At 36.3% G+C, this 17112-nt stretch overlaps 1 long non-coding RNA gene across 1 annotated transcript in view; it reads left to right on the plus strand.

The window, feature by feature from the left end:
• The first annotated feature begins 217 nt into the window (after window positions 1-217).
• LOC118012433 overlaps window positions 218-17112 on the plus strand; it is a 30611-nt gene continuing 13716 nt past the window's right edge. Inside the window, exon 1 of the long non-coding RNA XR_004679707.1 lies at window positions 218-547. This is a non-coding gene — a long non-coding RNA (uncharacterized LOC118012433). The remainder of the gene's footprint in view (window positions 548-17112) is intronic.

The raw sequence follows: 17112 nt of genomic DNA on the forward strand, positions 1-17112 counted from the left end.
TTTTTTTTGGTGACAATTTTTAAAAAACAATGCTTTTCTAGAAAAGATAAACTTACACAATGAAGCTTAAGCATTGTCAGAAAAAGGAGCAGTTCTTACAATTGAAGGTTTAGAAACCATTTATCTCGACAAAAATTTTTGCTTTTTTTTTTTAAATGCATTTCAGTTTGTTCACTTGAGAAAATAATCCCAGTTATTTTTTGGCCTATGTTGAAATGTCATGAGTAGAATGGAGCAGCATAATTTTTCTCCCCTGGGGTTCAAGAGTTTATTCCTTCTGATACAACAATAAATCAACCGACAAAATGGAATTTCTTTGCAATACATATGCAGCAAGTTAGGTTGCATGGACAAGTTGAGCTTCAGCTTAAGTATAGAAACTCTGGAACATTTTATTATAAAGGAATAGTGCTTGGAAGCTCCTTAAAGTAGCTACAAAAGTAACTATGAAAAGAAGATAATGTGATTAACACTAGAAAACCTTAAAAAGTGATCTCAGCAGCTCTGGAAACATCTGCTTGCCAAGTCAAACAGCAATATATATTGGGTGAGTATAAAATAATGCTGATTTACTGACTCTTTCTAACACCGTTATTTCCTTAGACTGGACAGGCTGGTAGAAATGTTATATGAATTAGCATAGCTTTGTCTTATGCTCAATGTATATGGAGCTTTTGAATCTAAGAGTCTAGGCTCAGGATCACCATACCTTTATGTCATCATAAATTTGGAAACCCCTATAACCATATCTGTCTCTTCAAGAGACAAAAGCCCACTTTGTAGTTGTAGACAAGACACAAACGTTAAGCCAGCTCATATTTTCCTATAGCTTCTCTTTCTAGTTAAGTCTGCAAACTAATTTGGATTAAACTAAAACAGACTTTTGCTCCAAGCATTTTGGAAGTTTAAAGAGTTTGGCTAATTTTGGTTGTCTTTTCAAAATATTTCTTATATGGCTTCATGTCTGCGTCCTGGAAGGGGACCAATATGTGCTTAAATCTTTTACGAAGTTGCTCTTTTCTTCTGCCCAAGCTTCTGAAAGGCAGCAAATACATTGAGGTTCTAAGGATTTCTGTCTGCTTTTCTCAGATGGGATGCTGGACAAAGTTCATTGCCATGAGTATTCAAATTCAACGGGGAAGAAATACAGACTACACATTTTAAATATACTATAATTATTCCTAAAACTTGGTAGGCATGTACAGCAATTTTTAAGAGAAATAAGAACAGAGCAGTAAGCTTCAATTCCTTGCTCATCTTTGTTTCTCCCTCTTTCATATTCACTATGACTTTATTTCTTGCCAGTTGAACCTGAAAGCAGGTTATTTTAATTTCTACTTTAGATTCTGTGCTATCATTGGGACATGGTACTACATAAGAAATCTACTCTTCTAAAAAATCTCTGCCACTGATGCCACATACAAATACCGTATGGACTAGCTCTCGGAGCCAAGGCAGGAAAAATCGCCAAAGGGTAAAAATAGTTCTTGATATGATGATATGCTGCTAAAAGCCACATGGTGTTTGGGTGCAGCATTTCACAGTCAAACAATCATAATTTCATGCCTAAAATGTGCATGTTATTTCAGGAAAATACAAAATCTGAGCATTGCACATTTGCTACAGAATGACCAGTGAGTGTTGCTATAATGATTTGTTTTTCTTTTACAAATGAATATTTCTTGCTGAGCCTTTTCATGCCATATTGCCTGGGGTAGCAATGGGAGTAAGGACAGGCGGAGGTGAGAATAGAAGGGAGTATTGAATTTATCTGGTCTTTTCTGCTAAATTCCTCTGATTCTACAAACTAGGTAGGGTATAAAACAAGCCTCCCTGTTTTCTCCTTTGAGATGTTGGGTACTATAGTCTTCACCTCAGAAGAAGTAAGCTTTGTGAAACTTCTGCGTGATGGTAGGGAACAATTTTTCAGTAGGAAGGTTTATATTCTGTCCCTAGGAGTCCTGAAATTCCCATGTAATTATTACTAAATGTTTATCACAGTAAAACATCCTCTCCCTTAAAGTTGTGATGGATTTGAGAGAACTCATTTGATTTGAGGCCATGGTCATTGCAATGTACATACAAGAACATAATGCCAGTTCCAGGAAAATACTCGTGGTATGTTTTTTAAAGACTTATTTATTTATTTATTTATTTATTTATTTATTTATTTATTTAAGCGAGCGAGAGAGAGATTAAGAGAGGGAGAGAGAGAGAGAGAATCCTCAGGCAGGCTCCACACTGAGCAGGGAGCCCGGCGCGGGGCTCGATCCCAGAACCATGAAATCATGACCTGAGCTGAAATCAAGAGTCAGGCACTCAACTGACTGAGCCACCCAGGCTCCCCTCATCTTATTTTACTTAAGGTATAAGATGCTTCATACTCAGGTGGCAGAGGGAGAAGGATAGTGAGGTACAAGGAAGAATTGACAGGGGACACAAATTGGAAACAAAAAAGAAAAATAATTAGGGTGTGTTTTTTTTTTGTTTCATTTTGTTTTGGTAACAAAAAATTGCTTACTCAGAGAGAAAAGGGAAGCCCAATGTTGTTATTAAGCAGAAGTTGAAGGTTTGTGGTATCTCACAAGCTAGAGAAATATTTAAAGGCCTGGAGACAAAAAGAATCTGTTGAAAGGTCATTGTACTTGTGAGGATGGATGATTAATCCAAACATCAAATCAGGGTAAATGGAAAATGGTTTGATCCCTTACCATAGTAATAATTAATGGCATTATATAAAGTTTAATGTGTGCCGGGCACTTTACAAAAATTAACTCATTTAATTCGCTACAAAAAAACCCTTATAAGTATTATTGCAATCCCCATTTTACAGATGAGAAAGCCAAGGAAGAGACATGAAGGTGTCACAGGCAGACCTCTAGAACACTGGCCAGTTGGTAAGCTGGCTGGTTTTGAGAATAGTTGAGAAGTGACACTAAAAGTGCAGGACATATCCTGTCCATATGAAGTCAACATAGAACTGAAACTGGGGGGAATGATTCCTGAGTGTTGGATTACTAAAAGAAGACTATATTAAAAAGGAAATTATAATTTAAAAAGTGTTTAATATAATTGAGTGATGTTATTCCATACACATATCATCTAACTCACTCAATACTTTCTAGCCAAGCAAAAATATACTTTAGAGCTGGGGTGGATCTTACCAGTTATCTAATCCAGTAGAATTCAACTAGTTGCTGAGAGAAGCTCACTTGGAGGACAACACTCACATGGAGAACACACCCTGAAATGAAGAAACTAGGGCTAAAAAGATTAGCTCAAGGCTTTGCAGCTAATTAATAGTACAGTGAGGGCTTTCACTCAGGTGTTCTGATTCCCACCTCAAACAATTGAATCTATGTGTGGTGAGTGATAAGAAGGAGAAGACAATAGCTCCAAGATCATGTTGTTAAAATGGCTACTGGGCATATTTGTGACTATTATGTCTTAAGTGTTGTTATGATGCACAGAACAGATGTAATTCCAATCTTCATGTTTCCATAACTAGCAAAGGAGAGAAATTGGACAGTTGCAGTATAGTTGTAGTAGAATACAGTATTCTCAGATCATGGGAAACAAATATCAAATCTGGACTCACAGACTTGGGGAAGGTTTCCCAGATCGTCTCTGAAAAATGGGTAAGATTTGGTCAAATTTGGAGTTAGAGAAAAATAGATCCAGCCAGACCTAAAGTAAAATTGTATAAGGGAGCACCTATAAGAAGTGTTGTTTGACTTGAATGCAGAGTCTAATGGGACATGCCAAAGGTGAGGCTGAAGGAGTAGACAGGGGCCAAGCATTAAAGAGCTTTCCATGGGGCGCCTGGGTGGCTCAGTCAATTAAGCATCAGCCTTTGGCTCAGGTCATGATCCTGGGGTCCTGGGATAGAGCCCCGCATCAGGCTCCCTGCTCAGTGGGGAGTCTGCTTCTCCCTCTCCCTCTGCTGCTCCCCTACTTGAACTGTATCTCAAAGATCTTGAAGGGTTTTTAAGAAGATAGTGATATTCATCAGATTTAAATTGGAGCAAGATCACCCAATTTGTAGTGAGAATAGACTCATGACAAAGAAACCAATGGAAGAGGTTATAGTAATAATCCAAGCACAAAGGGAAGTGGCTTATAGTTTTGGAAAGCCCATGAAGATGGAGAGGAATTAATAGATTTGAGATGTTTAAGAGGCAGAATTGTAAGTACTGTGCTGATGAAGTATGGATAGGACTGTTGTCCTTATAAGAAGAAGGGACATGAGAGCTATCTCTCTCCATGCTTGCACAGAAGAAAAGCCATGTTAGGATACAAAGAGAAGGTGGCTATCTCTGAGCCAGGAAAAGTACCCTCACAGGAACTGAAGTGGCTAGCCCCTTGATCTGGGACTTCAAAGCCTCCAGATATGTTTAGGCCATCCTGTTTATGACATTTTGCTATGGCAGCCCAAACTGACTTAAGCTTTGCAGTTTGTCATTTATATCAAACACGGTACATAATAGTGACATTTGCCAATTTTAGAAACATGGGAAGGTGAGTTTTAATTGTGATTCTCAGAGGAGGAACCTTAAAAAAAAAAAGAGAGGTTAAAGAGAAAAATTCTCAGTCTAGTGTCACAGAAGTTAAGAGGAGAGAACTTCAAGGAGGGAGTGGTCAACAATGTCAAATGCAGTGGAAAAGACAAGAAAATTAAGGACTGAAAAGAATTCATTGATTTTGTCCATTGGAAGCTTGGATGAGAATGATTTAAATGGTGGGGTATGACTGTTGATAAATTGCAGGAGGCTGAGTGTGTTGTCAAGAAAATGTCCCACTCTAGCATCCTGCTGCAGGAACAGAACTGAATGATGGCTCCAGGAGTTGCCCTTCTAGATTGACCATCATTGCAGCAGAGGTCATAATTCCCTTTGACTGCTCACAACCAATAACTGAGCAGAGAGGGTATAAGGCAGGTCCATTCCTGAGAGACCTGGCATTCCTTAACTGGGCAACTTTGGGTTGAGGTGTCCTCATTTGCCTCATTTGACACTATCCTAGAACTATGCCACAGTCTGAGACTCTTTGTAAGCCACCTTCATCCCTGCATGCTCTCTCTTTCAAGGGCTCGTATCGCTATCACAGTCTGAAAGCTCTCCTCACCTTCTTTTTTTTTTTTGGCAGGGGAGGGGCAGACAGAGAGGGAGAGAGAGAATCCCAAGCAGACTCTGCAAAGAGTGCAGGGGAGCCCAACATGGGGCTCAATCTCACCACCCCGAGATCATGACCTGAGTTGAAATCAAGAGTCCGCTGCTTAACCAACTGAGCCACCCATTTTCCTCTGAAAATGCAAACTGACACTGGGGAATCAATAGGATGAAAACTGGAGACATTATCATGCAAATAACGTTTTCCAGACGTGTGACCATTAAATGGGTAGAACGGGTTCTCTGAGAAGTCAGAAAGCGTAGAATGGAGTCCAGTAAGTAAGTGGCCTGGGAAAAAGAAGAGCCCTTCTATTTTTACACAGAGGGGAAGGAAAATGTGGAAAAGATGCAGGTGATTTTGTAGGTTTCCTGGTGGGATCTTTTCTTTAAAGATTTTATTTATTTATTTGACAGAGAGAGACACGGCAAGAGAGGAAACACAAGCAAGGAGAGTGGGAGAGGGAGAAGCAGGCCTCCCGCTGAGCAGGGAGCCCGATGCGGGGCTCGATCCCAGGACCCTGGGATCATGACCTGAGCCGAAGGCAGACGCTTAACGACTGAGCCACCCAGGCACCCCTCCTGATGGGATCTTAAGGCAATCTTCACTTTCTGGTTTCTTTTTATTTTGTGAGATAGGAGGAGAGTCTCCCCTGAGAGCAGAGCGTATGATTAGGGGCCTAAGGAAAGAAATCTGAAATAGACATTGTGGTCCATGTAGAGTGTTAGATAGAGAACAAACTAAGGAAACACAGGAAAACTTTGGGGACAGATTCAAGGCTCAACGTGAATATGGTTGATTGCTTTTACCTTTTTAGATGAGCTCACTAATACTGTCATAGAGTGAGATAAGAGCAAGAGTTGAATTTCAATTTCGACTTCCCCGTTTTCAGGTAATGCTTCTGACTACATATATCCCTGTCACTATGCTCTGTCATCTGGCCAGCTTGAATGGAAGTGTTTCTGAGATTTTGAACTAGAAGACAGTGTGTCAAGACCCTTGCTCTTCAAGGACCCTGAGAGAGACACCTTTCATCAGTACTAGAAAGAGTCTCTGCCTTTGGCATGAATACTGCTACCCGAGTCCTAGTTCTTGACTAACAGATGTCAAAATGCTAAAACAAAAAGATTACCCTCAATCTCTTCTACCCCTCCTTTGCATACCTCTCCTGAGGCATTTCATGTCTTCCTGATGGACCCACCATCTAGTCCTACCACTCACAAATAATAGAGAACCCAAAGGGAATCCCTGAGGGATGATATATAACCTTATGGATAGCCTGAAAAGACATTGTCATACTTGTAATTACAGTTTTGTAGCATCACATTTGTAGTTTTGGATAGAGGAATGAAGAGAAGTGAGCATCTAAAGTATCCAATAGACAGGAAAAGCAATTATTAACAACAAACTGATGGTAACAGGAATCATAGATAATTATGAGTTTTATTTTTTAAGACATAAATGAAAAGGTGATAGGATTAGCTGTGATATTGATAAGATATTGCTACATTGCACCCAGAAAAAGTGAGTATCAGTTTCTTCATTGTATTTGTTAAATCCCATCGGCAAAATTGTTGGTAGATTGGGGTGTAAAAAGAGAATTTGAGTACAAATGTATTTCTTACTGTTAATTATATATATCATTTACTGAAAATTCCATTACCTGAAGGCACATCAAATATGAAAAGCAAAGACTTTGACCTGACCCCATAATGAAAAAGAGAATGGATGAGGTGTTCCAAAATGAAACAATAGAAAATAAGAGTGATTAGGAGATAAATCAATCCTAAATATGTTTATTATATTCCAAGAGACACTAGGTAAAAACTATTTGCCTTAATGAAGTTTTAACAACCACAAGTAAGTAATCATTCTATATTTTCTTTTTTTTTTTTTTAAAGATTTTATTTATTTATTTGACAGAGAGAGACACAGCGAGAGAGGGAACACAAGCAGGGGGAGTGGAAGAGGGAGAAGCAGGCCTCCCGCTGAGCAGGGAGCCCGATGCGGGGCTCGATCCCAGGACCCTGGGATCATGACCTGAGCCGAAGGCAGACGCTTAACGACTGAGCCACCCAGGCGCCCCTCATTCTATATTTTCTATTCTCCCTTCTTCTGTATGACATTTATTTGTTTGCTACAACATTCATGAAAGCCCCCTATAGATTGTAAGGGATTTAAGATAACACAAATTCACACTCTCTTCTTTGGGAAAAATGTATATTTATGAGTACACTGAGGATCTAAGAATCATTATTATATATTACAAGATCCTCATAAAAATGCTATAAAAATATGTATCCTTATTCTTTTCATGAACTAGGTATTTTCTTTATCCTGCTTTTCTTTGAAAATGAAAAAGATGCCTTTTCTATTTTCAATTTTTAATAAAAGAGGTGCATATCTTTTTTAATTTTTAATTTTAGCAAAGTTTTATCTAGTCCCTGTACAAATACAAGGTACTGAAATTAGGTAGAATTTCCCAGAATTAACTGAACTGTGTGTGTGTAATGTCAAGAAAATAAAATGAAATAAGAGATATTTTAAAAAGAAGTTTTCAAGGTAAAATCCAAATTTATCCTAATTATAAAAACTCTCAATACCTGTAATACTTCATAAGTTACTCCTGGAAGGTATTCATGCATTTGAGATACCGTAAGATCATTAAGATTTTCTGAATAATTTGAAAAAAAACCTTAATGTTTAATAGTTTTTGTGAGAAACATGTTACTTCTTTCTTAATCAATAATCCATGTATTGGATATATGTTAACTTTTTTTTGGTTATGTGTTAACTTTTAATTAACTATAACATCATTTTCAAATTATTTCACTTAAATAGTCTGTCCAATATTTTTAAATTATTTTTTTATTTTAAAAAGAGAAAAATGTATTTAATATCATTCCAAAATTTTCACAAATTGTGTTTTCAGATAGTAAACAGATATTTCATGTTAAATATCAGACATTTTTATAATAATAAGGATGATGTCTTTTAGGTATTTATTTTAAATTCTCAAAAAACGGTTGTCTTATTACTACCAACTTTTTTAAATTTTATGTTTAAATCATGCAGATTGATGCTGGTTTTGAACAGCAAACAGAAAACTTAGACTTCACAAGCCAGCTTTTATATTCATGATCTAAATTTATGTAACTTGCTTAACTTTTATAGGCTCCATTTTGATTCCTGTGGTCCTTGACACATCTAATGTTTATTATAAGTAGATTGAACATTTTTATATATTTTTTAATATATGAACTTATTCATTTGCAGTCAAATTTAATACAATTATGAATAAATAAAATAGACCCTCTGTCAAACACAAAACCACGTAGTTACAATGGAAGTCTCATGATCGCAAGCCTACATGTTAAGGGAGTTCTTCTATCTTTAGTCTCTTCATAATGACTTTGCCATTATGACAAAACTAAGAAAGGGTTGACCTGAGTCATAGAGCAATGTTTTCCCCGATGATTTCTTGATAAATCAGGCTCTCCTTTGGATTCTAGAGTTCTGTGATTTTTATTTCCTTTTGAGAACATGTATCGAGAGGTTTTTGTTGTTTGTTTATAAACTCAAAGTTCATGAGGAAATAGTCTACGAAATCATTCTCAAAATTCAGATTCACGCTATTTTTAAATCAGATTTGAGAGTGACAGGCAAGCCCCTGGCAGGGCCAGCCTCATCTGAGCAGGAAGCGCCTGGGGCCCTAGCAGCTGAATGCCCCTGGCAATCTGTAAAGACTGAACTGCTCTCTGAACTAGGAATGCACCTCACTGGACAGATTTGCTTGCCAGAGACTTTTTTTTCCCCCTGGTTTTGAATCAAGATAGAGAAATCATTTTGCCATGACATTATAAAAAAAAAGAAGAGGAAGTCAGACAGGACTTAACTGGTGAGGTGTATATTCTCTTCTCAGTCTGTGCTTGTAACTCCCACTGACAGCGATGGCAGTTATGCAGATGCATGCGGAAGAAAATAGACACTTTTTAACATTGAACATCAGATTTGGGTCTCCCCAGAGAATGCTGGTTACTGGAGTGGCTGTGAATGATGCATTCTCGTGGGATGCTGAAGCCATAAATCAATCCTGAATCATACTTTTCCTAGAGTTCTTTCTCTCTTCTGAACTCCTAGTGTTTCGCGCCCGCACCGATTCTATTTCTGGCGGAGCCTAAATACATTTACCGAAATAAGATTCAAATAATTAAATGTGACTTTTATAATTGTTTTCCTCTGAAGATCTAGAGCCTAATCTGGCTCTGGTTAATCGTTTTAATTTGACTTATAATACAGTGTCAGTTTATTTAGTTGGAATTAGTTTTCTATTTCTCTCCTTTTGGTAAGCACTGCCTGTTTACTTAACAATATTTGGCTTTGCCTAATGATATGTACAGGAGACAGTGCTAAGTGGAACATCAGCTGTTTACATCAGCTCTAACAATTAATGCGTGTTAATTTTTAATTACACTGATTGTACTAGAGGCAGAATGTATGTTTCTTCACAGAACAGATGTACCAGTCAGCTTGGCTGGTGAACATGCATATCGATCAGATGTTGATGCTGCCAGCAATTCGGCAAAGTCTGCTGAGCGTCGGCTTCTAATGTACTTACAAGTTTACAGCTCAGAGTCCTGGTGGAGGCAATACAGCTCGATGCTATATCCTCTGATGTTTACAGATAATCACAATATGTCTGTTTTGTGGTTAGCATTCTACAGTGTACGATTAGAAGATTGAATAGGTATGAGGGGATCCAAAGGTGTCTTCACTTGTGGAATGTTTTCTCCACCCTTATTTTGAGGTAGGGTCTTCCAAGATTTTTATTTTGCCATTAGAATTATTATTATTATTGTTTTAACCCATGGTTCTCGTAATGTTAGCCACCTACCACAGGTGACCACAGTCACTACAAGGAGAAATTGAAAAGATAATATGGCTACTGTACGGGGAAAGACAACCAAGCCAATTAAAAAAAAAAGGGGGGGGCAAACAACTACAGCTGGCATCTAAAATAAACTATTAATTTGTCCAATGTATGAAAAGATACTTAACATCATTAGTTATCATAGAAAAACAAATTATAACCAGAATGAGATACCACTATAGTCCTACCAGAAGGGCTAAAATTAAAAAGATCAGACAATACCAAAGGTTATTCAGGTGATGCAGCAATTAAAACCCTCATTTATCGCTAGTGGGAGTGTATATTGGAAAAATAATTTCAAGAAATTGACAAATGTTAATATGCCAAACATACATATATTCTATGATCAATAAGTTTCATTTCTAGGAATATGCTAAGAACAAACAACTGTTTATGTCCTTCAAGAAAATGTCTGAAAATTTGTTATAGGAGCTTTGTTTATAAGAGCAGAAGACCAGTAACATTCAAGTGGATAATGACTAATTATGGTATATTCATACCATGAAATATTACATGGGAGTTTCACTTCTGGCATGACCATATGAGGAACTCTGCAACTCAGTAAAACTGATGAAAATTATAAATACAAATAACCATTTAAAGTTTCAGGAAGTAGTCTTAAGGACATATAGCAAATGAAGAAACATTTATTCAAGAAAATCTACTATAACTCAGTAAGAACTGTGAGAATCTGTGGTATCTGAGCAAAAACTCATGCCCTTCCTCTGTCCTTCCTCCTACCTTAAGAAGACAGAAACTCCACTCTAGACTGGAATAGCTAAGAACATAGGTCTCCTTTTCCCTCCAGCAACCCTCTGAAGTTCTATCTTTTCTAAGGGTGCAGAACATCAGCATCTCTCATCTTGCTCCCAACTACCTTTTAATGAGGCTAAGTTCCAGGTGAGTGTGGCTGAGAGGTGGGGGGCTCTTTTCTTCTGTCTAGCCCCCGCTGATGGGACAGAGGCTCTATCTTGGGCAGAGTGCTGTGAAAATACTGGAGGCCCCAATTGCCCCTATTCTGGCCCAGTAGGTGGTGTTCCATGCTAAGAGCAAGAGAAGCAAGTGAAAGATACCGAAGGATGCTGCCCCCTTCTTATCCATTGAGTGCTTAGCTCCTAAAGTGGGGTGTCACTTAAGGAGAAGCTCACCATTGCTTCTGCTACCAGCACCAAAGACATGGCTCAGAGATTTTGCTTGGGGAGGACAAACAAGCCATAGAACGGTGAACTCCAAATTCATGACTTTATTTGCAAGATTAAAGAAGTTAGGCCTATGGGCACTCTCAAAAACAATGGACATTTTGCTGAAAGGCAATTGATAAGAGATTAGTAGATTTATAGGATATATGGGCTAAACTGTAGGGCAGTTTACTGGAGAGAAATGGGAAAAGAGATATCTGGAAGAGTTCACTGAAGTTCCCTGCTAAGTGCCACAACATTTTACTGTGTTTGCTTTCAAGATGTAAATGAGATATCAAAAAGAGATTCAGAACAAATCTTAGACAGTGGGAACTATAACTTCCAGGTCCTCAAATTTGATTAGTCTGTGAAGGAATTCATGCCCCAGGGAATTGTTGAAAACGACAGAGCAATGAGCCAGCATTTAGTGGAGCTTAAGACTGGAGTGTGGGGAGTGTGGTGGGGAAGGGTGTGGGGGAGGGGGGAAGAGACAATCAAAGAGAATTCTGCCAAATACACTGTCGTCCCAGGGCCAGTGCGGGCATACTGAAGGCTGTGACCTTGAAGAGAGGGAGAGATGAATGGAATAGACTTCACTAAAATCACCCAGCCAGTTACTAAACAAGTAAAGAAGCAAACTACAGTAACAAGCCCTGGAAAGGAGGGGGTGAATACTCAGAGTTGCTGCAATATATTGTCTAAAATGTTCAGTTTCCAACAAAAAATTATGGGCTATGTGAAAAAAAAAGTGGAAATATAACCTAAACACCAGAATAAAAGCAGGCGACAGAAACTTCTTGTGAGAATATGCAGATATTGGATGTAGTAGACAATTATTTCAAAGAAGCCATTATAATTATAGTCAAAAAATTAAAGGTAACTCTTAATAAGGAAGTAAGGGAAGACTTGATGGAAGTGTTGCATTAAATAGAGAAAATCAATAAAAAGATAAAAAATTATTTTAAAAATGGAAATTCTATAGCTGAAAAGTACAACTGAAATAAAAAAAAAAATTGACCAGAGGGGCTCAATAGAAGATTTTAACTGGCAGAAAAAAGAATGAAAAAACTGGAAGACAGATTGATAGACTATGCAATCTGAAGAACACGAGAAAGAAATAATGAAGAAAAATAAACAGCCTCAGAGAAACATGGGACGAGAAACATGAGACACCAAAAAGTGTAGCAACATATGCATCATAGGAGTACCAGAAGGAGAAATAAAATGCCTTAAAACTTTCCAAATTTATTAGAAAACATGTATTTAGGGAGTACAATGAACTCCAAATAGAATAAACATAAAGAGATTCACAATAGATATGTAATAGCAACAAGGCTGAAAGATAAAGACAAGGAGAGCATCTTGAAAGCAAACACAGTAAAAGGATGTAGCACTTAGCAGGGAACTTCAATACGATTTTGAGCTGACTTTACACTAGGAACAGTGGAGATCAGAAAGTAGTGGAATAACATTCAAAATCCTCAAAGAAAAGACTATCAACCAGGAGTCCTCTATCCAGCACAGCTGGGTATCAACAAAAGTTTCTAAAAATAATTGTGAAATAAAGATATTCCTAGGTTAAACAACAAAAGCAAACACACAAAAATCTTAAGAGAATTTGTTGCTAGAAGACTCACACTAAAAAAATATTCAAAGAAGTTTTCGGGTTAAAGGTAAAAAGTAAAATGGCAGATGTAAATCTGACTATATTAGTGATCATGTTAAACATGCATGGATTCCAAACATAAGTCAGATATTGTCAGATAGGATAAAAAAAACAAGATCAACTATATTCTGCTCACAAGACACACACTTTAGATTCAAAAGTACAAATAGATTTAAAAAATAAAGTTGGAAAATAATATGTTAAGCAAATAGCAACCACAAGAAAGTTGGAGTGACTATATTAAGACAAAACAGACTTTAAAACAAAAGTGTTACTAGACATAAAGGAAGACATTTACAGTGATAAAAGTACCAAGTCATCAGGGATCACTTATACCTGCCTAACAGCAGAGCACATAACTACATGAAACAGAAACTGACAGAAATGAAGGGAAACAGACAATTTATCACTAATAGTCAGAGGTTTAATATCCCACTCTCCATAATGGATAGACAAGATCAACAATAAAGTAGAAGACTTGAGCAACACTTCAAACCAACTATACTGGAGACACCTGTAGATCACTCTTCCCCCTGCAAAACAACAGATTTCACCTGCCTTTCAAGTACATAGGGAACATTCCCCAAGATAGATAATATGCTAGTGCCCTCCCTGTCCTCTCCCCAAACCCCAAAAATATAAAGTATGTTCTCTGTCTACGGTAGAATGAAATTAAAAATAACTAACACAAAAATTTTAAAACTCACATTTATGTAGAAATTAAACAACTTCTTCCTAAATATCCAATGGATCAAAGAACAACTCAAAAGTGAAATTAGAAAGTATTTTGAGACGAATGAAAATGAAGGCATAATATACCAAAATGTTCAAGTAGTATAAGTAGTGATTGGAGGTAAATTTATAGTTGTAAATGACTAAAAAAAAAAAAAAAGAAAGAAAGAAAATCAATATTGGTCTAATTTTTTACCTTAAAGCCCTGAAAAAATAAACCTAGAACAAGCAGAAGGAAGGAAATAATGAAGATTAGTGTGGAAATTAATACAATTAAAAAAAAAAAAGAACATCAATAGAACTAAATCTGTTTTTTTTTGCTCAAGATTAAAACATTGGCAAGGCTTTAGCTGGATTGACTAAGAAAAGACTCAAATTCCTAGAACTGGAACTGAAAGTGGGAATGTTACTAATGACCATGCAGAGAAAAATGCTTATAAGATATACTATAAACTATTGTACACTAATAAATTTGATAACTTAGATTAACTGGCCCAATTTCCAAAAACCCATGAACTACTGAAACTGACTCAAAAAGAAATAGACAATTTGAGTATATTTATACCACGTAAAGAGATAGATGTAGTAATCAAGGAATTTGTCATGAAGAAAACTCCAGGCCCAGATGGTTTCACAGGTGAATTTTACCAAGCACTTAAAGAAAAATTAATTCCAATTTTTCATAAGCTCTTCCAAAAATTAGAAGAGGTGAGGACACTTCCCATCTCTTTCTTGAGGCCAGTATAACCCTGATACCAAAACAAGACAAATACATTGCAAGAGAACTACAGACCAATATCTCTCATGAATATGGATGCCAAAATCCTCAACAAAATACTAGTAAACCAAATCAGCAACGTATAAAAAGAATTATACACCATGACCAAGTGGGATTTATCTGAGGAATGCAAACTTGGTTTAATATCTGAAAATCAATTAATGTAATAATATACCATATCAACAATAAAAAACAAAAAACATGTTCATCTTAGTAGACACAGCATGTGAAAAAAAAATGCAGAGAAAGCATTTGACAAAATCCTGCACTCTTCCATGATAAAAATAGTCAGCAATCGGAGGGGAGACGAACCATGAGAGACTATGGACTCTGAGAAACAAACTGAGGGTTCTAGAGGGGAGAGGGGTGGGGGGATAGGTTAGCCTGTGATGGATATTAAAGAGGGCACATATTGACTGGAGCACTGGGTGTTACATGCAAACAATGAATCATGGAACACTACATCAAAAACTAATGATGTAATGTATGGTGATTAACATAGCATAATAAAGTAGAATTTAAAAAAATAGTCACCAAATGAGGAAGAGAAGGGAGATTCCTTAACCTGATAAAAGGTAAGTAAAAAAGCCCACGACTAACACCATATGTAACAGTGAAAGAGTAGCTGCTCTCCTCCTAAGATCAATAAAGAGAGAGAGATGTTCACTCACATCACTTCTATTCAGCATTGTACTATAGGTTCTAGCCAGGGTAACTAGGTAAAGAAAAGAAAATAGAAAGCAGGCAGTTTGAAAGTAAGAAACAAACTATAGCTATTTACAGATGACATGATTTTGTTTATAATAATCCTAAAGAATCCACTTAAAGTCTATTAGTTTTTTTAATGAATTCAGCAAATTTGCAGGATACAAGATGAATATATCTAAAATCAATTGTATTTCTATTCACACTTGCAATTAATAACCTGAAAATGAAATTAAGAAAATATTTTAATTTATAATAGCATCAAAAAGAATATATAAAGATACATTTAACAAAAGAAGTGCAGATATTATACTCTGAAAACTGCAATGCATTGTGGAAAGACAAAAACGTTTAAATGAATGGAAAAACTTCCCATATTCATGGATTCGAAGACTTATTATTGTTAAAATGACAATACACTCCAAATTGATCTACAGATTTAAGGCAATTCCTATAGAATCCCCAGCTGGCTTCATTTGAGAAATTGGCAAGCTGATCCTAAAATGCATATGGAGTTGCAAAGAATTCAGAATAGGTAAAATAACTTTCTTAAAAGAACACAAATATGGGAGACTCACACTTTCCAATTTCAAAAGTAACTATAAAGCAATATAGTAAATAAGACACTGTGATACTGCCTTAAGAATAGACAGATCAATGGAATGGACTTGAGAGTCCAGAAATAAATCCATGTATTTATGGTCAACTGATTTTTGACAAGGAGACCAAGACCATATAATGGGGCAAATAATTGTGTTTTCAACAAATGGAATGGGAAACTGGATATTTACCTGCCAAAGAATGAAATTGCACCCTTATCACACCATATACAAAAAGTAACTAAAAAATTTTCAAAGACCTAAATCCTAGAGCCAAATCTATGACAGTCTTAGAAGAAATGTAAGGTAACTGTATGACTTTAGATTTGGCAATGGATTCCTGTTTATGACAACAAAATATGAATAGCAAAAGAAAAAAATAAATTGAACTTTATCAAAATTAAAATCTTCTATGCTTCAATTGACTCCAAGGCCTGAACTGTTTGATTCTTGTATGTAGTGTTCCTGTCTTCAAGAATCTGTCGGTCTGCATATTTGGATGCACAGTTCGACCCAACATAAAGCACAATGAAGTAAGAGCTCTCATAGAAAATCACAGAAGCTCATAAACAGAAGATGAATAAACACAGAATATGGAGGAAAGATCTGCTTGGGAGAATGTGGTAATGGTCATGAAACCACTGTGGAGGACAAGTAATATTTTAAAAGCATAATTTTCTTTGGCTCTTCTTATTTTCTGCTTTTCTAGTTTTTAATGATGGTAGAGAAAGTTAATTATCATAAATAGTTTAATAGAAGACTTGTAGCTAGTTTTGTCATAGAATGATTTTACTCTCTTTACTGAATCTTAAAACATATTAAATATCTTAAAAAGCAGCAATAATTGCTGTATTGTACTGGCACAAAGATCAAGAGACAGATCAATGAATTCAGGGTCCAGAAATATGTTCAAGCACATAGAATAGAGCATCTCTTATCAATGGAGAACAGATAAATTTTTAATAAAAGTTGTTAGGATGAGATCGTTTGGGGAGAAAAAAAAAAAAAAAAAAACCCTTAAAGCTGGATCTCTGTTACTTACAAAATAAATTCTTAGTGGATAAAATTTCTAAATATAAAACATTCAACCCAAACAGTCCTTGAAAAAACATAGGCTAATGTCAGGGAAAAAACAGAAAACTTATTTTAGTCTTTACTTTAAAATAAATTACACATTTTATTGGTTATTTCTTTTGCAATGCAGAAGATTTTTTAGCTTGACATAGTTCCACTTGTTGATTTTTGCTTTTGTTTCTTGGTGTTATATCTAAAACAATCATTGCCAAGATCAATGTCAAGGAAGTTCATCCCTATGTTTTCTTATAGGAGTTTTATGGGATCAGGTTTTATGTTTAAGT

This window comes from Mirounga leonina, unplaced genomic scaffold (genome assembly GCF_011800145.1).
Source record: "Mirounga leonina isolate KUSES-001 unplaced genomic scaffold, KU_Mleo_1.0 Mir_151, whole genome shotgun sequence".
Lineage (NCBI taxonomy): Eukaryota > Metazoa > Chordata > Mammalia > Carnivora > Phocidae > Mirounga > Mirounga leonina.